Raw genomic sequence first — 25,079 nt, forward strand, 5'->3', positions numbered from 1 at the left:
ATCTATTATCGTTGTTACGGCCATGTTTTATCCAAAAGGAGCCATCTTGCTATATTTCAATGGCCTTGAAATTTGATGTTGAGTTTTTTTTGCCATCTATTATCGTTGTTACGGCCATGTTTCATCCAAATGAATCCATCTTGCACTATTACAATGGCCTTGAAATTTGATGTTGAGTTTTTTTGCCATCTATTATCGTTGTCACGGCCATGTTTCATCCAAATGAAGCCATCTTGCACTATTTAAATGGATTTGAAATTTGATGTTGAGTTTTGTTGCCATCTATTATCGTTGTTACGGCCATGTTTCATCCAAATGAAGCCATCTTGCACTATTTCAATGGCCTTGAAATATGATGTTGAGTTTTGTTGCCATCTATTATCGTTGTTACGGCCATGTTTCATCCAAATGAAGCCATCTTGCACTATTTCAATGGCCTTGAAATTTGATGTTGAGTTTTGTTGCCATCTATTATCGTTGTTACGGCCATGTTTCATCCCAATGGAGCCATCTTGCACTATTTCAATGGCCTTGAAATTTGATGTTGAATTTTGTTGCCATCTATTATCGTTGCTACGGCCATGTTTCATCCAAATGCAGGCATCTTGCGCTACTTCAATGGCCTTGAAATTAGATGTTGAGTTTTGTTGCCATCTATTATCGTTGTTACGGCCATGTTTCATCCAAATGAAGCCATCTTGCACTATTTCAATGGCCTTGAAATATGACGTTGAGTTTTGTTGCCATCTATTATCGTTGTTACGGCCATGTTTCATCCAAATGAAGCCATCTTGCACTATTTCAATGGCCTTGAAATTTGATGTTGAGTTTTGTTGCCATCTATTATCGTTGTTACGGCCATGTTTCATCCAAATGAAGCCATCTTTCACTATTTCAATGGCCTTGAAATTTGATGTTGAGTTTTGTTGCCATCTATTATCGTTGTTACGGCCATGTTTCATCCAAATGAAGCCATCTTGCACTATTTCAATGGCCTTGAAATTTGATCTTGAACTTTTTGCCATCTATTATCGTTGTTACGGCCATGTTTCATCCAAATGAAGCCATCTTGCACTATTTCAATGGCCTTGAAATTTGATGTTGAGTTTTGTTGCCATCTATTTTCGTTGTTACGGCCATGTTTCATCCAAATAAATACATCTTGCACTATTTCAATGGTCTTGAAATTTGACGTTGAGTTTTGTTGCCATCTATTATCGTTGTTACGTCCATGTTTCATTCAAATGAAGCCATCTTTCACTATTCAATGGCCTTGAAATTTGACGTTGAGTTTTGTTGCCATCTATTATCGTTGTTACGTCCATGTTTCATCCAAATGAAGCCATCTTTCACTATTCAATGGCCTTGAAATTTGATGTTGAGTTTTGTTGCCATCTATTTTCGTTGTTACGGCCATGTTTCATCCAAATGAATACATTTTGCACTATTTGAATGGCCTTGAAATTTGATCTTGAACTTTTTTGCCATCTATTATCGTTGTTACGGCCATGTTTCATCCAAATGAAGCCATCTTGCACTATTTCAATGGCCTTGAAATTTGATGTTGAGTTTTGTTGCCATCTATTTTCGTTGTTACGGCCATGTTTCATCCAAATGAATACATCTTGCACTATTTCAATGGTCTTGAAATTTGACGTTGAGTTTTGTTGCCATCTATTATCGTTGTTACGTCCATGTTTCATTCAAATGAAGCCATCTTTCACTATTCAATGGCCTTGAAATTTGACGTTGAGTTTTGTTGCCATCTATTATCGTTGTTACGTCCATGTTTCATCCAAATGAAGCCATCTTTCACTATTCAATGGCCTTGAAATATGATGTTGAGTTTTGTTGCCATCTATTTTCGTTGTTACGGCCATGTTTCATCCAAATGAATACATTTTGCACTATTTGAATGGCCTTGAAATTTGATCTTGAACTTTTTGCCATCTATTATCGTTGTTACGGCCATGTTTCATCCAAATGAAGCCATCTTGCACTATTTCAATGGCCTTGAAATTTGATGTTGAGTTTTGTTGCCATCTATTTTCGTTGTTACGGCCATGTTTCATCCAAATGAATACATCTTGCACTATTTGAATGGCCTTGAAATTTGATGTTGAGTTTTGTTGCCATCTATTATCGTTGTTACGGCCATGTTTCATCCAAAAGGAGCCATCTTGCACTATTTCAATGGCCTTGAAATTTGATGTTGAATTTTGTTGCCATCTATTATCGTTGCTACGGCCATGTTTCATCCAAATGCAGCCATCTTGCACTACTTCAATGGCCTTGAAATTTGATGTTGAGTTTTGTTGCCATCTATTATCGTTGTTACGGCCATGTTTCATCCAAATGAAGCCATCTTGCACTATTTCAATGGCCTTAAAATTGATCTTGAACTTTTTTGCCATCTATTATCGTTGTTACGGCCATGTTTCATCCAAATGAAGCCATCTTGCACTATTTCAATGGCCTTGAAATTTGATGTTGAGTTTTGTTGCCATCTATTTTCGTTGTTACGGCCATGTTTCATCCAAATGAATACATCTTGCACTATTTCAATGGTCTTGAAATTTGACGTTGAGTTTTGTTGCCATCTATTATCGTTGTTACGTCCATGTTTCATTCAAATGAAGCCATCTTTCACTATTCAATGGCCTTGAAATTTGATGTTGAGTTTTGTTGCCATCTATTATCGTTGTTACGGCCATGTTTCATCCAAATGGAGCCATCTTTCACTATTCAATGGTCTTGAAATTTGATGTTGAGTTTTGTTGCCATCTATTATCGTTGTTACGGCCATGTTTCATCCAAATGAATACATCTTGCACTATTTCAATGGCCTTGAAATTTGATGTTGAGTTTTGTTGCCATCTATTATCGTTGTTACGGCCATGTTTCATCCAAATGAATACATCTTGCACTATTTCAATGGTCTTGAAATTTGACGTTGAGTTTTGTTGCCATCTATTATCGTTGTTACGGCCATGTTTCATCCAAATGAAGCCATCTTTCACTTCTGAATGTCCTTGAAATTTGATGTTGAGTTTTGTTGCCATCTATTATCGTTGTTACGGCCATGTTTCATCCAAATGAAGCCATCTTGCACTATTTCAATGGCCTTGAAATTTGATCTTGAACTTTTTTGCCATCTATTATCGTTGTTACGGCCATGTTTCATCCAAATGAAGCCATCTTGCACTATTTCAATGGCCTTGAAATTTGATGTTGAGTTTTGTTGCCATCTATTTTCGTTGTTACGGCCATGTTTCATCCAAATGAATACATTTTGCACTATTTGAATGGCCTTGAAATTTGATCTTGAACTTTGTTGCCATCTATTATCGTTGTTACGGCCATGTTTCATCCAAATGAAGCCATCTTGCACTATTTCAATGGCCTTGAAATTTGATGTTGAGTTTTGTTGCCATCTATTATCGTTGTTACGGCCATGTTTCATCCAAATGAAGCCATCTTGCACTATTTCAATGGCCTTGAAATTTGATCTTGAACTTTTTTGCCATCTATTATCGTTGTTACGGCCATGTTTCATCCAAATGCAGCCATCTTGCACTACTTCAATGGCCTTGAAATTTGACGTTGAGTTTTGTTGCCATCTATTATCGTTGTTACGTCCATGTTTCATCCAAATGAAGCCATCTTTCACTATTCAATGGCCTTGAAATTTGATGTTGAGTTTTGTTGCCATCTATTTTCGTTGTTACGGCCATGTTTCATCCAAATGAATACATTTTGCACTATTTGAATGGCCTTGAAATTTGATCTTGAACTTTTTTGCCATCTATTATCGTTGTTACGGCCATGTTTCATCCAAATGAAGCCATCTTGCACTATTTCAATGGCCTTGAAATTTGATGTTGAGTTTTGTTGCCATCTATTTTCGTTGTTACGGCCATGTTTCATCCAAATGAATACATCTTGCACTATTTCAATGGTCTTGAAATTTGACGTTGAGTTTTGTTGCCATCTATTATCGTTGTTACGTCCATGTTTCATTCAAATGAAGCCATCTTTCACTATTCAATGGCCTTGAAATTTGACGTTGAGTTTTGTTGCCATCTATTATCGTTGTTACGTCCATGTTTCATCCAAATGAAGCCATCTTTCACTATTCAATGGCCTTGAAATATGATGTTGAGTTTTGTTGCCATCTATTTTCGTTGTTACGGCCATGTTTCATCCAAATGAATACATTTTGCACTATTTGAATGGCCTTGAAATTTGATCTTGAACTTTTTGCCATCTATTATCGTTGTTACGGCCATGTTTCATCCAAATGAAGCCATCTTGCACTATTTCAATGGCCTTGAAATTTGATGTTGAGTTTTGTTGCCATCTATTTTCGTTGTTACGGCCATGTTTCATCCAAATGAATACATCTTGCACTATTTGAATGGCCTTGAAATTTGATGTTGAGTTTTGTTGCCATCTATTATCGTTGTTACGGCCATGTTTCATCCAAAAGGAGCCATCTTGCACTATTTCAATGGCCTTGAAATTTGATGTTGAATTTTGTTGCCATCTATTATCGTTGCTACGGCCATGTTTCATCCAAATGCAGCCATCTTGTATTACTTCAATGGCCTTGAAATTTGATGATGAGTTTTGTTGCCATCTATTATCGTTGTTACGGTCATGTTTCATCCAAATGAAGCCATCTTGCACTATTTCAATGGCCTTGAAATTTGATCTTGAACTTTTTGCCATCTATTATCGTTGTTACGGCCATGTTTCATCAAAATGAAGCCATCTTGCACTATTTCAATGGCCTTGAAATTTGATGTTGAGTTTTGTTGCCATCTATTATCGTTGTTACGGCCATGTTTCATCCAAATGAATACATTTTGCACTATTTCAATGGCCTTGAAATTTGATGTTGAGTTTTGTTGCCATCTATTTTCGTTGTTACGGCCATGTTTCATCCAAATGAATACATCTTGCACTATTTCAATGGTCTTGAAATTTGACGTTGAGTTTTGTTGCCATCTATTATCGTTGTTACGTCCATGTTTCATCCAAATGAAGCCATCTTGCACTATTTTAATGGCCTTGAAATTCGATGTTGAGTTTTGTTGCCATCTATTTTCGTTGTTACGGCCATGTTTCATCCAAATGAATACATTTTGCACTATTTGAATGGCCTTGAAATTTGATCTTGAACTTTGTTGCCATCTATTATCGTTGTTACGGCCATGTTTCATCCAAATGAAGCCATCTTGCACTATTTCAATGGCCTTGAAATTTGATGTTGAGTTTTGTTGCCATCTATTATCGTTGTTACGGCCATGTTTCATCCAAATGAAGCCATCTTTCACTATTTCAATGGCCTTGAAATTTGATGTTGAATTTTGTTGCCATGTATTATCGTTGTTACGGCCATGTTTCATCCAAATGAAGCCATCTTGCACTATTTCAATGGCCTTGAAATTTGATGTTGAGTTTTGTTGCCATCTATTATCGTTGTTACGGCCATGTTTCATCCAAATGAAGCCATCTTTCACTTCTGAATGTCCTTGAAATTTGATGTTGAGTTTTGTTGCCATCTATTATCGTTGTTACGGCCATGTTCCATCCAAATGAAGCCATCTTGCACTATTGCAATGGCCTTGAAATATGACGTTGAGTTTTTTTTTCCTATCTATTATCGTTGTTACGGCCTTGTTTCATCCAAATGAAGCCATCTTGCACTATTTGAATGGCCTTGAAATTTGATGTTGAGTTTTGTTGCCATCTATTATCGTTGTTACGGCCATGTTCCATCCAAATGAAGCCATCTTGCACTATTTCAATGTCCTTGAAATTAGATGTTGAGTTTTGTTGCCATCTATTATCGTTGTTACGGCCATGTTCCATCCAAATGAAGCCATCTTGCACTATTGCAATGGCCTTGAAATATGACGTTGAGTTTTTTTCCTATCGATTATCGTTGTTACGGCCTTGTTTCATCCAAATGAAGCCATCTTGTACTATTTCAATGGCCTTGAAATTTGATGTTGAATTTTGTTGCCATCGATTATCGTTGTTACGGCCATGTTTCATCCAAATGAAGCCATCCTGCACTATTTCAATGGTCTTGAAATTTGACGTTGAGTTTTGTTGCCATCTATTATCGTTGTTACGTCCATGTTTCATTCAAATGAAGCCATCTTTCACTATTCAATGGCCTTGAAATTTGACGTTGAGTTTTGTTGCCATCTATTATCGATTTTACGTCCATGTTTCATCCAAATGAAGCCATCTTTCACTATTCAATGGCCTTGAAATTTGATGTTGAGTTTTGTTGCCATCTATTATCGTTGTTACGGCCATGTTTCATCCAAATGAATACATCTTGCACTATTTCAATGGTCTTGAAATTTGATGTTGAGTTTTGTTGCCATCTATTATCGATGTAACGGCCATGTTTCATCCAAATGAATACATCTTGCACTATTTCAATGGTCTTGAAATTTGACGTTGAGTTTTGTTGCCATCTATTATCGTTGTTACGTCCATGTTTCATCCAAAAGAAGCCATCTTGCACTATTTGAATGGCCTTGAAATTCGATGTTGAGTTTTGTTGCCATCTAATATCGTGATTATGGCCATGTTTCATCCAAATGAAGCCATCTTGCACTATTTCAATGGCCTTGAAATTTGATGTTGAATTTTGTTGCCATCTATTATCGTTGTTCCGGCCATGTTTCATCCAAATGAAGCCATCTTGCACTATTTCAATGGTCTTGAAATTTGATGTTGAGTTTTGTTGCCATCTATTATCGTTGTTACGGCCATGTTTCATCCAAATGAATACATCTTGCACTATTTGAATGGCCTTGAAATTTGATCTTGAACTTTGTTGCCATCTATTATCGTTGTTACGGCCATGTTTCATCCAAATGAAGCCATCTTGCACTATTTCAATGGCCTTGAAATTTGATGTTGAGTTTTGTTGCCATCTATTATCATGATTATCGCCATGTTTCATCCAAATGAAGCCATCTTGCACTATTTCAATGGCCTTGAAATTTGATGTTGAATTTTGTTGCCATCTATTATCGTTGTTACGGCCATGTTTCATCCAAATGAAGCCATCTTGCACTATTTGAATGGCCTTGAAATTTGATGTTGGGTTTTGTTGCCATCTATTATCGTTGTTACGGCCATGTTTCATCCAAATGAATCCATATTGAACTATTTCAATGGCCTTGAAATTTGATGTTGAATTTTGTTGCCATCTATTATCGTTGTTACGGCCATGTATCATTCAAATGAAGCCATCTTGCACTATTTCAATGGCCTTGAAATTTGATGTTGAATTTTGTTGCCATCTATTATTGTTGCTACGGCCATGTTTCATCCAAATGAAGCCATCTTGCACTATTTGAATGGCCTTGAAATTAGATGTTGAGTTTTGTTGTCATCTATTATCGTTGTTACGGCCATGTTTCATCCAAATGAAGCCATCTTGCACTATTTCAATGGCCTTGAAATTTGATGTTGAGTTTTGTTGCCATCTATTATCGTTGTTACGGCCATGTTTCATCCAAATGAAGCCATCTTGCACTATATCAATGGCCTTGAAATTTGATGTTGAGTTTTGTTGCCATCTATTATCGTTGTTACGGCCATGTTTCATCCAAATGAATCCATCTTGCACTATTTCAATGGGCTTGAAATTGGATCTTGAGTTTTGTTGCCATCTATTATCATGATTATCGCCATGTTTCATCCAAATGAAGCCATCTTTCACTATTTGAATGGCCTTGAAATTTGATGTTGAATTTTGTTGCCATCTATTATCGTTGTTACGGCCATGTTTCATCCAAATGAAGCCATCTTGCACTATTTCAATGGCCTTGAAATTTGATGTTGAGTTTTGTTGCCATCTATTATCGTTGTTACGGCCATGTTTCATCCAAATGAAGCCATCTTGCACTATTTGAATGGCCTTGAAATTTGATGTTGAGTTTTGTTGCCATCTATTATCGTTGTTACGACCATGTTTCATCCAAATGAAGCCATCTTGCACTATTTCAATGGCCTTGAAATTCGATGTTGAGTTTTGTTGCCATGTATTATCGTTGTTACGGCCATGTTTCATCCAAATGAAGCCATCTTGCACTATTTGAATGGCCTTGAAATTTGATGTTGAGTTTTGTTGCCATCTATTATCGTTGTTACGGCCATGTTTCATTCAAATGAAGCCATCTTGCACTATTTCAATGGCCTTGAAATTAGATGTTGAGTTTTGTTGCCATCTATTATCGTTGTTACGGCCATGTTTCATCCAAATGAAGCCATCTTGCACTATTTCAATGGCCTTGAGATTTGACGTTGAATTTTGTTGCCATCTATTATCGTTGTTATGGCCATGTTTCATCCAAATGAAGCCATCTTGCACTATTTCAATGGCCTTGAAATTTGATGTTGAGTTTTGTTGCCATCTATTATCGTTGTTACGGCCATGTTTCATCCAAATGAAGCCATCTTGCACTATTTCAATGGCCTTGAAATTTGATGTTGAGTTTTGTTGCCATCTATTATCGTTGTTACGGCCATGTTTCATCCAAATGAAGCCATCTTGCACTATTTCAATGGCCTTGAAATATGACGTTGAGTTTTTTTTTCCTATCTATTATCGTTGCTACGGCCATGTTTCATCCAAATGAAGCCATCTTGCACTATTTCAATGGCCTTGAAATTTGATGTTGAATTTTGTTGCCATCTATTATCGTTGTTACGGCCATGTTTCATCCAAATGAAGCCATCCTGCACTATTTCAATGTCCTTGAAATTAGTTGTTGAGTTTTGTTGCTATCTATTATCGTTGTTACGGCCATGTTCCATCCAAATGAAGCCATCTTGCACTATTTCAATGGCCTTGAAATATGACGTTGAGTTTTTTTTCCTATCTATTATCGTTGTTACGGCCTTGTTTCATCCAAATGAAGCCATCTTGTACTATTTCAATGGCCTTGAAATTTGATGTTGAATTTTGTTGCCATCTATTATCGTTGTTACGGCCATGTTTCATCCAAATGAAGCCATCCTGCACTATTTCAATGTCCTTGAAATTAGATGTTGAGTTTTGTTGTCATCTATTATCGTTGTTACGGCCATGTTTCATCCAAATGAAGCCATCTTGCACTATTTGAATGGCCTTGAAATTTGATGTTGAATTTTGTTGCCATCTATTATCGTTGTTACGGCCATGTTTCATCCAAATGAAGCCATCTTGCACTATATCAATGGCCTTAAAATTTGATGTTGAGTTTTGTTGCCATCTATTATCGTTGTTACGGCCATGTTTCATTCAAATGAAGCCATCTTGCACTATTTCAATGGCCTTGAAATTTGATGTTGAATTTTGTTGCCATCTATTATCGTTGCTACGGCCATGTTTCATTCAAATGAAGCCATCTTGCACTATTTCAATGGCCTTGAAATTTGATGTTGAATTTTGTTGCCATCTATTATCGTTGTTACGACCATGTTTCATCCAAATGAAGCCATCTTGCACTATTTCAATGGCCTTGAAATTCGATGTTGAGTTTTGTTGCCATCTATTATCGTTGTTACGGCCATGTTTCATCCAAATGAAGCCATCTTGCACTATTTGAATGGCCTTGAAATTTGATGTTGAGTTTTGTTGCCATCTATTATCGTTGTTACGGCCATGTTTCATCCAAATGAAGCCATCTTGCACTATTTCAATGGCCTTGAGATTTGACGTTGAGTTTTGTTGCCATCTATTATCGTTGTTACGGCCATGTTTCATCCAAATGAAGCCATCTTGCACTATTTCAATGGCCTTGAAATTCGATGTTGAGTTTTGTTGCCATCTATTATCGTTGTTACGGCCATGTTTCATCCAAATGAAGCCATCTTGCACTATTTCAATGTCCTTGAAATTAGATGTTGAGTTTTGTTGCCATCTATTATCGTTTTTGCGGCCATGTTTCATCCAAATGAAGCCATCTTGCACTATTTCAATGGCCTTGAAATTTGATGTTGAGTTTTGTTGCCATCTATTATCGTTTTTACGGCCATGTTTCATCCAAATGAAGCCATCTTGCACTATTTCAATGGCCTTGAAATTTGATCTTGAGTTTTATTGCCATCTATTATCGTTGTTACGGCCATGTTTCATCCAAAAAGCCATCTTGCACCATTTCAATGGCCTTGAAATTTGATGTTGAGTTTTGTTGCCATCTATTATCGTTGTTACGGCCATGTTTCATCCAAATAAAGGCATCATGCACTATTTCAATTGCCTTGAAATTTGATGTTGAGTTTTGTTGCCATCTATTATCGTTGTTACGGCCATGTTTCATCCAAATGAAGGTATCAAGCACTAATTCAATGGCCTTGAAATGTGATGTTGAATTTTGTTGCCATCTATTATCCTTGTTACGGCCATGTTTCATCCAAATGAAGCCATCTTGCACTATTTCAATGGCCTTGAAATTTGATGTTGAATTTTGTTGCCATCTATTATCGTTGTTACGGCCATGTTTCATCCAAAAAGCCATCTTGCACCATTTCAATGGCCTTGAAATTTGATGTTGAGTTTTGTTGCCATCTATTATCGTTGTTACGGCCATGTTTCATCCAAATAAAGGCATCATGCACTATTTCAATTGCCTTGAAATTTGATGTTGAGTTTTGTTGCCATCTATTATCGCTGTTACGGCCATGTTTCATCCAAATGAAGCCATCTTGCACTATTTCAATGGCCTTGAAATTTGATGTTGAGTTTTGTTGCCATCTATTATCGTTTTTACGGCCATGTTTCATCCAAATGAAGCCATCTTGCACTATTTCAATGGCCTTGAAATTTGATGTTGAATTTTGTTGCCATCTATTATCGTTTTTACGGCCATGTTTCATCCAAATGAAGCCATCTTGCACTATTTCAATGGCCTTGAAATTTGATCTTGAGTTTTATTGCCATCTATTATCGTTGTTACGGCCATGTTTCATCCAAATGAAGCCATCATGCACTATTTCAATTGCTTTGAAATTTGATGTTGAGTTTTGTTGCCATCTATTATCCTTGTTACGGCCATGTTTCATCCAAATGAAGCCATCTTGCACTATTTCAATGGCCTTGAAATTTGATGTTGAGTTTTGTTGCCATCTATTATCGTTGTTACGGCCATGTTTCATCCAAATGAAGCCATCTTGCACTATTTCAATGGCCTTGAAATTTGATGTTGAGTTTTATTGCCATCTATTATCGTTTTTACGGCCATGTTTCATCCAAATGAAGCCATCTTGCACTATTTCAATGGCCTTGAAATTTGATCTTGAGTTTTATTGCCATCTATTATCGTTGTTACGGCCATGTTTCATCCAAATGAAGCCATCTTGCACTAATTCAATGGCCTTGAAATGTGATGTTGAATTTTGTTGCCATCTATTATCGTTGTTACGGCCATGTTTCATCCAAATGAAGCCATCTTGCACTATTTCAATGGCCTTGAAATTTGATGTTGAGTTTTGTTGCCATCTATTATCGTTGTTACGGCCATGTTTCATCCAAATCGAGCCATCTTGCACTATTTCAATGGCCTTGAAATTTGATGTTGAATTTTGTTGTCATCTATTATCGTTGTTACGACCATGTTTCATCCAAAAGGAGCCATCTTGCAATATTTCAATGGCCTTGAAATTTGATGTTGAATTTTGTTGCCATCTATTATCGTTGTTACGGCCATGTTTCATCCAAATGAAGCCATCTTGCACTATTTCAATGGCCTTGAAATTTGATGTTGAGTTTTGTTGCCATCTATTATCGTTGTTACGGCCATGTTTCATCCAAATGGAGCCATCTTGCACTATTTCAATGGCCTTGAAATTTGATGTTGAGTTTTGTTGTCATCTATTATCGTTGTTACGACCATGTTTCATCCAAAAGGAGCCATCTTGCAATATTTCAATGGCCTTGAAATTTGATGTTGAATTTTGTTGCCATCTATTATCGTTTTTACGGCCATGTTTCATCCAAATGAAGCCATCTTGCACTATTTCAATGGCCTTGAAATTTGATCTTGAGTTTTGTTGCCATCTATTATCGTTGTTACGGCCATGTTTCATCCAAATGAAGCCATCTTGCACTAATTCAATGGCCTTGAAATGTGATGTTGAATTTTGTTGCCATCTATTATCCTTGTTACGGCCATGTTTCATCCAAATGAAGCCATCTTGCACTAATTCAATGGCCTTGAAATTTGATGTTGAGTTTTGTTGCCATCTATTATCCTTGTTACGGCCATGTTTCATCCAAATGAAGCCATCTTGCACTATTTCAATGGCCTTGAAATTTGATGTTGAGTTTTGTTGCCATCTATTATCGTTGTTACGGCCATGTTTCATCCAAATGAAGCCATCTTGCACTATTTCAATGGCCTTGAAATTTGATGTTGAGTTTTATTGCCATCTATTATCGTTTTTACGGCCATGTTTCATCCAAATGAAGCCATCTTGCACTATTTCAATGGCCTTGAAATTTAATCTTGAGTTTTATTGCCATCTATTATCGTTGTTACGGCCATGTTTCATCCAAATGAAGCCATCTTGCACTAATTCAATGGCCTTGAAATGTGATGTTGAATATTGTTGCCATCTATTATCCTTGTTACGGCCATGTTTCATCCAAATGAAGCCATCTTGCACTATTTCAATGGCCTTGAAATTTGATGTTGAGTTTTGTTGTCATCTATTATCGTTGTTACGGCCATGTTTCATCCAAAAGGAGCCATCTTGCAATATTTCAATGGCCTTGAAATTTGATGTTGAATTTTGTTGCCATCTATTATCGTTGTTACGGCCATGTTTCATCCAAATGAAGCCATCTTGCACTATTTCAATGGCCTTGAAATTTGATCTTGAACTTTTTTGCCATCTATTATCGTTGTTACGGCCATGTTTCATCCAAATGAATACATCTTGCACTATTTGAATGGCCTTGAAATTTGATGTTGAATTTTGTTGCCATCTATTATCGTTGTTACGGCCATGTTTCATCCAAATGAAGGCATCTTGCACTATTTCAATGGCCTTGAAATTTGATGTTGAGTTTTGTTGCCATCTATTATCGTTGTTACGGCCATGTTTCATCCAAATGAAGCCATCTTGCACTATTTCAATGGCCTTGAAATTTGATGTTGAGTTTTATTGCCATCTATTATCGTTTTTACGGCCATGTTTCATCCAAATGAAGCCATCTTGCACTATTTCAATGGCCTTGAAATTGGATCTTGAGTTTTATTGCCATCTATTATCGTTGTTACGGCCATGTTTCATCCAAATGAAGCCATCTTGCACTATTTCAATGGCCTTGAAATTTGATGTTGAGGTTTGTTGCCATCTATTATCGTTGTTACGGCCATGTTTCATCCAAATGAATCCATCTTGCACTACTTCAATGGCCTTGAAATTTGATGTTGAATTTTGTTGCCATCTATTATCGTTGTTACGGCCATGTTTCATCCAAATGAAGCCATCTTGCACTATTTCAATGGCCTTGAAATTTGATGTTGAGTTTTGTTGTCATCTATTATCGTTGTTACGGCCATGTTTCATCCAAATGAAGCCATCTTTCACTATTTCAATGTCCTTCAGATGCGATGTTGAATTTTGTTGCCATCTATTATCGTTGTTACGGCCATGTTTCATCCAAATGAAGCCATCTTGCACTATTTCAATGGCCTTGAAATATGACGTTGAGTTTTGTTGCCATCTATTATCGTTGTTACGGCCATGTTTCATCCAAATGAAGCCATCTTGCACTATTTCAATGGCCTTGAAATTAGATGTTGAGTTTTGTTGTCATCTATTATCGTTGTTACGGCCATGTTTCATCCAAATGAAGCCATCTTGCACTATTTCAATGGCCTTGAAATTTGATCTTGAACTTTGTTGCCATCTATTATCGTTGTTACGGCCATGTTTCATCCAAATGAATACATCTTGCACTATTTGAATGGCCTTGAAATTTGATGTTGAATTTTGTTGCCATCTATTATCGTTGTTACGGCCATGTTTCATCCAAATAAAGGCATCTTGCACTAATTCAATGGCCTTGAAATTTGATGTTGAATTTTGTTGCCATCTATTATCGTTGTTACGGCCATGTTTCATCCAAATGAATCCATCTTGCACTATTTCAATGGCCTTGAAATTTGATGTTGAGGTTTGTTGCCATCTATTATCGTTGTGACGGCCATGTTTCATCTAAATGAAGCCATCTTGCACTATTTCATTGGTCTTGAAATTAGATGTTGAGTTTTGTTGTCATCTATTATCGTTGTTACGGCCATGTTTCATCCAAATGGAGCCATCTTTCACTATTTCAATGTCCTTCAGATGCGATGTTGAGTTTTGTTGCCATCTATTATCGTTGTTACGGCTATGTTTCATCCAAATGCAGGCATCTTGCACTATTTCAATGGCCTTGAAATTTGATGTTGAGTTTTGTTGCCATCTATTATCCTTGTTACGGCCATGTTTCATCCAAATGCAGCCATCTTGCACTACTTCAATGGCCTTGAAATTTGATCTAGAGTTTTGTTGTCATCTATTATCGTTGTTACGGCCATGTTTCATCCAAATGAAGCCATCTTGCACTACTTCAATGGCCTTGAAATTAGATGTTGAGTTTTGTTGCCATCTATTATCGTTGTTACGGCCATGTTTCATCCAAATGAAGCCATCTTGCACTAATTCAATGGCCTTGAAATTAAATGTTGAGTTTTGTTGCCATCTATTATCGTTATACGGCCATGTTTTATCCAAATGAAGCCATCTTGCACTATTTCAATGGCCTTGAAATTTGTTGTTGAGTTTTGTTGCCATCTATTATCGTTGTTACGGCCATGTTTTATCCAAAAGGAGCCATCTTGCACTATTACAATGGCCTTGAAATTTGATGTTGAGTTTTTTTGCCATCTATTATCGTTGTCACGGCCATGTTTCATCCAAATGAAGCCATCTTGCACTATTTAAATGGATTTGAAATTTGATCTTGAACTTTTTTGCCATCTATTATCGTTGTTACGGCCATGTTTCATCCAAATGAAGCCATCTTGCACTATTTCAATGGCCTTGAAATTTGATGTTGAGTTTTGTTGCCATCTATTATCCTTGTTACGGCCATGTTTCATCCAAATGAAGCCATCTTGCACTAGTTGAATGGCCGTGAAATTTGATGTTGAGTTTTGTTGCTATCTATTATCGTTGTTACGGCCATGTTTCATCCAAATGAAGCCATCTTGCACTATTTGAACAGTCTTGAAATTTGATGTTGAGTTTTGTTGCCATCTATTATCGTTGTTACGGTCATGTTTCATCCCAATGGAGCCATCTTGCACTATTTCAATGGCCTTGAAATTTGATGTTGAATTTTGTTGCCATCTATTATCGTTGCTACGGCCATGTTTCATCCAAATGCAGGCATCTTGCGCTACTTCAATGGCCTTGAAATTCGATGTTGAGTTTTGTTGCCATCTATTATCGTTGTTACGGCCATGTTTCATCCAAATGAAGCCATCTTGCACTATTTCAATGGCCTTGAAATTTGATGTTGAGTTTTGTTGCCATCTATTATCGTTGTTACGGCCATGTTTCATCCAAATGAATACATCTTGCACTATTTGAATGGCCTTGAAATTTGATGTTGAGTTTTGTTGCCATCTATTATCGTTGTTACGGCCATGTTTCATCCAAATGAAGCCATCTTGCACTATTTCAATGGCCTTGAAATTCGATGTTGAGTTTTGTTGCCATCTATTATCGTTGTTACGGCCATGTTTCATCCAAATGAAGCCATCTTTCACTATTTCAATGTCCTTCAGATGCGATGTTGAATTTTGTTGCCATCTATTATCGTTGCTACGGCTATTTTTAATCCAAATGAAGCCATCTTGCACTATTTCAATGGCCTTGAAATTTGATGTTGAGTTTTGTTGCCATCTATTATCGTTGTTACGGCCATGTTTCATCCAAATGAAGCCATCTTGCACTATTTCAATGGCCTTGAAATTTGATCTAGAGTTTTGTTGTCATCTATTATCGTTGTTACGGCCATGTTTCATCCAAATGAAGCCATCTTGCACTATTTGAATGGCCTTGAAATTAGATGTTGAGTTTTGTTGCCATCTATTATCGTTGTTACGGCCATGTTTCATCCAAATGAAGTCATCTTGCACTATTTCAATGGCCTTCAATTAAATGTTGAGTTTTGTTGCCATCTATTATCGTTATACGGCCATGTTTCATCCAAATAAAGTCATCTTGCACTATTTCAATGGCCTTGAAATTTGATGTTGGTTGTTGCCATGTTTATCCAAATGAAGCCATCTTGCACTATTTCAATGGCCTTGAAATTAGATGTTGAGTTTTGTTATCGTTGTTACGGCCATGTTTCATCCAAATGAAGCCATCTTGCACTATTTCAATGGCCTTGAAATTTGATCTTGAGCTCGGCCATGTTTCATACAAATGAAGCCATCTTGCACTATTTAAATGGATTTGAAATTTGATCGTTTGTTGCCATCTATTATCGTTGTTACGGCCATGTTTCATCCAAATGTATTATCTTGCACTATTTCAATGGCCTTGAAATTTGATGTTGCCATTTCAGCCATCTATTATGGTTGTTGAATTTTGTTGAAATCTATTATCTTGTTTCATCCAATGAAATCTTGCATGTTGAGTTTTGTTGCCATCTATTATCGTTGTTACGGCCATCAAATGAAGCCATCTTGCACTATTTGAATGGCCTTGAAATTTGATGTTGTTGTGCATGTTTCATCCAAATGAAGCCATCTTGCACTATTTGAACGAAATTTGATGTTGTTGCCATCTATTATCGTTGTTACGGTCATGTTTCATCCAAATGGAGCCATCTTGCACTATTTCAATGGCCTTGAAATTTGATGTTGAATTTTGTTGCCATCTATTATCGTTGCTACGGCCATGTTTCATCCAAATGCAGGCATCTTGCACTACTTCAATGGCCTTGAAATTCGATGTTGAGTTTTGTTGCCATCTATTATCGTTGTTACGGCCATGTTTCATCCAAATGAAGCCATCTTGCACTAATTCAATGGCCTTGACGTTGAGTTTTGTTGCCATCTATTATCGTTGTTACGGCCATGTTTCATCCAAATGAAGCCATCTTGCACTATTTCAATGGCCTTGAAATTTGATGTTGAGTTTTGTTGCCATCTATTATCGTTGTTACGGCCATGTTTCATCCAAATGAAGCCATCTTGCACTATTTCAATGGCCTTGAAATTAGATCTTGAGTTAAGATGGCTTCATTTGGATGAAACATGGCCGTAACAACGATAATAGATGGCAACAAACTCAACATCAAATTTCAAGGCCATTGAAATATTGCAAGATGGCTCCTTTGGATGAAACATGGCCGTAACAACGATAATAGATGGCAACAAACTCAACATCAAATTTCAAGGCCATTGAAATAATGTTACAAAGCTTCATTTGGATGAAACATTGCCGTAACAACGATAATGGATGGCAACAAAACTCAAGATCTAGTTTCAAGGCCAATGAAATAGTGTAAGATGGCTTCATTTGGATGAAACATGGCCGTAACAACGATAATAGATGGCAACAAAACTCAACATCAAATTTCAAGGCCATTGAAATAGTGCAAGATGGCTTCATTTGGATGAAACATGGCCGTAACAACGATAATAGATGGCAACAAAACTCAACATCAAATTTCAAGGCCATTGAACTATTGCAAGATGGCTCCTTTTGGATGAAACATGGTCGTAACAACGATAATAGATGACAACAAAACTCAACATCAAAATTCAGGGCATTGAAATATTGCAAGATGGCTCCTTTGGATGAAACATGGCCGTAACAACGATTCTAGATGACAACAAAACTCAACATCAAATTTCAAGGCCATTCAAATAGTGCAAGATGGCTTCATTTGGATGAAACATGGCCGTAACAACGATAATTGATGACAACAAAACTCAACATCAAATTTCAAGGCCAATGAAATAGTGCAAGATGGCTTCATTTGGATAAATATGGCCGTAACAACGATAATAGATGGCAACAAAATTCATCATCAAATTTCAAGGGCATTCAAATAGTGCAAGATGGCTTCATTTGGATGAAACATGGCCGTAACAACGATAATAGATGACAACAAACTCAACATCAAATTTCAAGGCCATTCAAATAGTGCAAGATGGCTTCATTTGGATGAAACATGGCCGTAACAACGATAATAGATGGCAACAAAACTCAACATCAAATTTCAAGGCCATTGAAATAGTGCAAGATGGCTTCTTTGGATGAAATATGGCCGTTACAACGATAATAGATGGCAACAAAACTCAACATCAAACTTCAAGGCCATTGAATTAGTGCAAGATGTATTCATTTGGATGAAACATGGCCGTAACAACGATTATAGATGGCAACAAAATTCAACATCAAATTTCAAGGCCATGCAAATAGTGCAAGATGGCTTCATTTGGATGAAACATGGCCGTAACAACGATAATAGATGGCAACAAAACTCAACATCAAATTTCTAGGCCATTGAAATAGTGCAAGATGGCTTCATTTGGATGAAACATGGCCGTAACAACGATAATAGATGGCAACAAAATTCAACATCAAATTTCAAGGGCATTGAAATAGTGCAAGATGGCTTCATTTGGATGATGCCTGACCGTAACAACGATAATAGATGGCAACAAAACTCAACATCAAATTTCAAGGCCATTGAAATAGTGAAAGAAAGCATTTTTTCATGAAACATGGCCGTAACAACGATAATAGATGACAACAAAACTCAACATCGAATTTTAAGGCCATTTCAATAGTGCAAGATGGCTTCATTTGGACATTCATTTTAATGAAACATGGCCGTAACAACGATAATAGATGGCAAAATAACTCAACATCAAATTTCAAGGCCATTGAAATTGTTGTGAAGCAACTTCGTCGGCTCCTCGACGATAGCGAATATGAAAAATAACGACCGTTTTCACCAACGTACAATATACTTTATTAATCACCGGCTCGACCGAATGTAATTATAAACTGTATTTTTAAAAACGCGGTCTTTGTCGTTCGCTAGTTTGAAAGAGACTGATTATCCTGCGCACGGTCTATTTAAGCCCTTTCTACCCGCGACGACCCGCGCGCCATCGCGTTACGCAGCGAACGTTGCCCTTTTCCCGATATCCGAAATTCGAACATCGACTTTGACAGCCGAGATGTTTACACCTATCTCCTGTCATTATCTGTTTGTTTTGGTTTGCGTGTGCCATAAAAGAGGCACGTGGTTTGTCGGCACAGTTACATGTTACATTCTCCCCCCCGGTATGACGCTCTCAGTGGCTTACCTACGTTGTGCCGACGTCTAAAATAGCTATATTTACCGCAGGTCTCTCTATCATCCCACTCTCAGTCTGTACGGTCACGCGCCGTACCTGATTGTCGGCCGTTCGGCACACCTTCACAATGCGTCCCCTAGGCCAGCAGTTTCGTGGGTTGTTGGAGTCCGCTATCAATACTAAATCGCCCTCAGCTATTGGTTTCGTAGGCTGGTGCCATTTCGTCCGTCTCGTCAATGTTGGTAAGTATTCGGAAACCCATCGCTTCCAAAACATATCTGCAAACTGTTGTGCCGATTTCCAGGATTTACGCATCAATGGGATCGAATCGTCAAACGGCAACAGTGGCTTACTTCCATTTGAGCTGCCTAAAATGAAGTGATTTGGTGTTAGTGGGGACTCGGATTCATTTTCTAACGGAATGTCTGTCAAGGGTCGCGAATTTACAATCAACTCTACTTCACTCAACCTAGCCCGGAGCAGCTCGTCGGTAGGGTGATGGGGAAGATCGAAGGAGGAAAGCGTCTTTTTTATCGATTGGATGAGTCTTTCCCATGACCCACCAAAATGCGGTGCGGCAGGTGGGTTAAACACCCATCTCGTCCCAGGCTGTACAAATTCTGCCATCAACCGTTCTGCATCAATCAGCGCCGCTGCTTCCTTGAGCTCTCGCGATGCACCTACAAAGTTAGTGCCCCGGTCACTAATGAACTCCAACGGCATTCCCTTCCGCGCTGTGAAGTTGCGGATAGCAAAAATGCAAGAGTCCGTAGAGAGGCTATGCGCAACCTCGATGTGAATTCCTCTGGTGGTGAGACAGGTGAAAATCACTCCCCACCGTTTTTCGGTTCGTCTTCCGACTGCGACTACCATCGGGCCGAAATAGTCAACACCCGTGTACGAGAAGGGTTGTTGAAACGCAGCTAGCCGTTGGTACGGGAGATCCCATTCCAGGATTTTGTGGTGTGGCACGTCGCACTTTGCAGTATTGACAACAGCGTCTTACTCGGTTATAAGTGGCTTTAAGTTGTGGAACATGGTATTTGAGTCTTATTTCGTTAATCGCCGTTTGATGGTTGGCATGTGGATATTTGTGATGGTACCAACTAATCAGCAGGCCGGTTGCATAATGCTGATTTGGGATGATAACTGGTCGCTTGGTATCATCGCCAACCCATACGCATTTATCAATCCTCCCTCTCATACGCTCCTCATACTCCTTGTTTGTCGATTAACGGGCTCAGTTTGTACAACGGACTTGCTTTGTTAAGTGGCTGTTTCCACGGATGTATTTGTAGCTCACTATTATCGAGTAATCTTATATCATCCTCATAGTGATCTTTCTGTACTTGCTTGTAAATTGCGTAATCAGCTCGTTCCAATTCATCATGCGTTAGCCCTCCTTGCTGCTTAGTCCTTTCTTTTCGGCAGTTATTAAAGAAGCGGTAAACATACGCAACAGCCCTTACCAATCTTTGCCATTTAGAAAATCGAGTGAACTCGATAGTCGAAGTGTTAATCGAGTGATGAAGCAAAGTATGACGCATTTCTTCATCTGTCTCTCCTGCTTGATTTTGATGGCTTGGCCACTCGCTGACAGACTCCCATAAAAAGTCAGGGCCACGGAACCATCTGCTAGTCGGGCTGAGTTCCGGTACTTTCTGCCATTTCGTGCCTTCATCGGCAATGTTTCCCTTAGTGGATACCCAATTCCAGTCACTAGCATTCGTGGTCTCGACGATCTCGCAAACTCGTACGGCCACAAACTGGCTGTATCTTCTATGGTCTGCATTTATCCAACTTATAACCGTACGTGAATCTGTCCAATATACTTCACGATTGATGTGCAGCCGATGTGAGCCCTTTATTGTCTGGGCCAAGCGTGCTCCTATTACTGCTGCTTGAAGCTCAAGCCTCGGTATCGACGTAAAGGTTAAAGGAGCAACCTTAGTTTTCGAGCCGACGAGCGCACACTCTATCAACCCATCTTCCTCAAACCTTAAATAGGCAACAGCAGCCATTCCGTTTTCGCTGGCGTCACAGAAAACATGCAGTTCTATGTTGCAGTGATTTATATTTACGGCTTGACGATAACATCTCGGAATGCTTACTAACTGTATGCTGGGCAGAACGGATGCCCAAGTTTGCCACTTCACAAGCAGATTGCCAGTAACTTTCTCGTCCCATTGGATCTTTGCGCGCCACACTTCTTGCAGTAAGACCTTCAGGTACATTAAGAGGTGGCCAATAAGCCCCAAAGGATCATATATCGACATCAATATTCTTAAAATATCTCTCTTTGTAGGTAAACCTCCTTGAAGCAATGTTTGCGGCTCATATCTCGGAGAGACCTTGAATGTGAACACATCTGTCTCTGTGTTCCACCACATACCAAGTACCTTCTCTGTTGCCATTTCTATTTCAACTGGTACGTTTACTTCTACGGGTTTAACCCGGTTCAACGCGGCCTTGACTTTGGTTGAATTTGACAACCAATTGCGGATCTCAAATCCACCTTGGGCGTGAATGAAGCACACATCCCGAGCTAGCTGAATGGCTTCATCTTCGGTTTCTACGCTGGAGAGCATGTCATCAACGTAATGCTCATATTTAATGCATTCGACTGCTCTCGGATACTCTATTTCGAATCGATCAGCGTTTAAGTTCTTCACATAGTGTGCGGTGCTTGGGGAACATCCTGCGCCAAACGTCATTACTTTAAGCACGTATATTTGTGGGGAGCTTCCAATCTTTCCATCATTCCAAAGGAACATCTGACTGCGTCGGTCGCGTGGGTTCATTCGTACCTGGAAGAACATTTCTCGAATGTCGCCTGTTACTGCTACTTTGTACTCACGGAATTTATAAAGGACGTTGAGTAGCCCTACGAGTTGATCCGGTCCAGTCAGCAGGACGGAATTTAAACTGACCCCGTTCACTTTTGCGGCAGCGTCAAATACGATTCGAATTTTGCCAGGTTTATTTGGGTTCGTGACTGGAAATATAGGCAAATACCAGTCATTCGGCTCACTGGCGTTTTGCTCGGTTTGGGTGAGTTTTCTTATATATCCCCTTTGCTCGTACTCCACTATCTTAGCGTGCATTGTGGTGGCTAGCTCTGGATCACGACGCAGTTTTCTCTCCAAGCACTCGTGACGTTTCAAAGCCATTGCTCTGCTATTGGGAAGCTTAACCATATCATATTTCCAGAGGAGGCTTGCTTCAAAATGCCCATCTATCAACCGAACATTTGAGGCGAGGATATTCAGCGCACGTTCTTCATCATCGGAGCGCAAATGTTTAACAGGACGGTACAACCCCAACGATTCTAAAGAGAAGTACTCCTTTAATGTCAGATCCATCTCATCATCTTTCATTTTGTTGCAGGGACAAATATGCACATTCAAGGATTTATTTTCATCATTCCCAGTATCGGATGTACTACGTTTACATGACGTCTAACTCTAACGTTATGACGTTTGACGTCTAACTGCTCGGTCGCATATCGCTGTGCTCCGCGTTTTTCCAAAAATATTTAAGTGTATTTTCTAACGTACCCAGTTAATACTCGTTCAATTGACTACCAACCTGCTTCCTGTTACTGTTGCGCGTTAGTGTGTTATTTCATTGACCCACGACTGTGTATTAACGTTTTTAATCCGGGTTAACGGTGGTGTGATCAAAACCGCGCATAATTTCGCGATGGCGGCTATCTGTTTCGCGTGTGCTGTGCCACTGGATGCTGCCGACTGTATCGTCGGCTGTGCGTACTGTGAGGCTACTTTTCACCGCGGTTGTTGCAGGCTGCCTTCCGAGCTGATTGATGCGGTCCTGACTCACATCGATCTGCACTGGAGCTGCACTGGGTGCACCAATATCCTGAAAAATACGCGCTGCCGATCAGTCAAAGAGATCGGGGCTCAGGTCGGTTTTCAAGCTGCTCTCACCTCAACTGTTGCGGCTGTGGGGAAGCTTATTGAACCGATTATCGCCGAGGTGCGCAGTGGATTTACTCTACTGCAAAATGCATCCATACCTCAGCTTTGCAATACCGATCCTCGGCCCGTTGCGGGTAGAAAGCGGCGGCGTATCATCGAGGATTCTATGTCCCCTGATGTCAACAAAAACGTAAACATTCGTCAAAATAACATGTATGCAGCGTCATCGCCAAGCGCGTACACTAACACTACAGTCGGCATCCCACCCCGTCTACGCTACCGGAAGAACTCATGGGAACCGATTCGCTATCGTCACCGCTTCGAGCAGCGTTTCCCCAGCCGGCCACAGACAGAATATGGATCCGACTATCTCGCTTGTCCACTGCCGTCACCGTGGAGCAAGTGGTCGCTTCTGTGAAACGCCGTTTAGCCACCGATGACGTCCTAGCATACTGCTTGCTGAAGAAGGGGGTCAGTGTTGACAGCGTAAACTGGCTTTCTTTCAAAGTGAGAGTACCGGCCGCCCTTCGTGACGCAGCACTCGCCCCATCGTCCTGGCCTGTCGGTATTGGTGTACGTGAATTTGTACAATCCCGTCAACGAGAGCATGGACACTCATCGTCACCAATCACCATCAAACACCGTTCTCTCACACGCACACCTGTTGTCATCGATCGCCGTTCGATGCCTCGCACACCAACATCCACTGTCTATCACTCACCGGCACACGCGTCAACTTCACAGGCTCAAACACTAACATCACCACAATTGGGAGAACACACGCTGAATGACACCACTCATGGTCCTAATTCAACACTCATTGACGGCCCGCTTTTAATTCGCCGCACTTCCAACACCAACTTACAACAGACCACACTTGACCGTTTCTTTCACGAATAGACGAACCTCTGTTAAGTCTGCACAAACACCTACCTGTTATGTTCCTGCTGCTAATGCGCTTCGCACTGCCCGTTCCACTGCCTCTGTTTACTATCAAAACGTGCGGGGACTGCGCACGAAGGTCGATGAGTTTCGCCTGTCGGTGTTGGAATCCAATTTCGATGTAATAGTGCTTACGGAAACCTGGCTCGATCCTAGTCTACCTTCGGCTTTGCTGTTTGACGATAGCTTCCGAGTCTACCGATGCGATCGTAGTGTTGACAACAGTACATGTTCCCGCGGTGGAGGTGTGTTGATTGCGTGCTCTCAGTCTCTGACGTTACGGGAACACACAACGGTGCATCCATCGCTTGAGCTAGTGTGCGTTGTAATACAACTAGGCAATTCCCGACTATTCATCATTGCTGCATACCTCCCGCCTAGACTTGCCGCAAATGCTGCCACGCACCGTGAAATTGAAAACTGCATTCGCTCATTATGCTCAACTATGCATCCCGGAGACGGTTTACTCCTGTTAGGAGACTTCAACCAACCTCTCGTCTCCTGGTCAGCCGCTCAGCATGATCCGGATTTGCCATTTCTGCATTTTGAGCCACGTACGCGAGCGGCTCTCTCCGCTCTGTTTATGGACGAGATGCATCATAGCGGACTTTTCCAGATCAATGGTCATCTTAACACCAGCGGACGCGTCTTAGACCTGGTGTTTGCAAATAATGCTGTTGCTTCTGTTTGCCTTCCGCTTGAACTTTGCCTCACCCCGCTGTTAGCAATTGACACCTATCACCCTGCGCTTGAGTTGGCCATCCCGCTACCACGAGAGGAATCAGCCGTTCCT

At 39.5% G+C, this 25,079-nt stretch overlaps 1 pseudogene; it reads left to right on the forward strand.

The window, feature by feature from the left end:
* The window catches only part of LOC120908819, a 98,425-nt pseudogene extending 74,181 nt beyond the window's left edge, over positions 1-24,244 (forward strand).
* Positions 24,245-25,079: the final 835 nt, after the last annotated feature.

Source organism: Anopheles arabiensis, chromosome 2, assembly GCF_016920715.1.
Source record: "Anopheles arabiensis isolate DONGOLA chromosome 2, AaraD3, whole genome shotgun sequence".
NCBI classification, from domain to species: Eukaryota; Metazoa; Arthropoda; class Insecta; order Diptera; family Culicidae; genus Anopheles; species Anopheles arabiensis.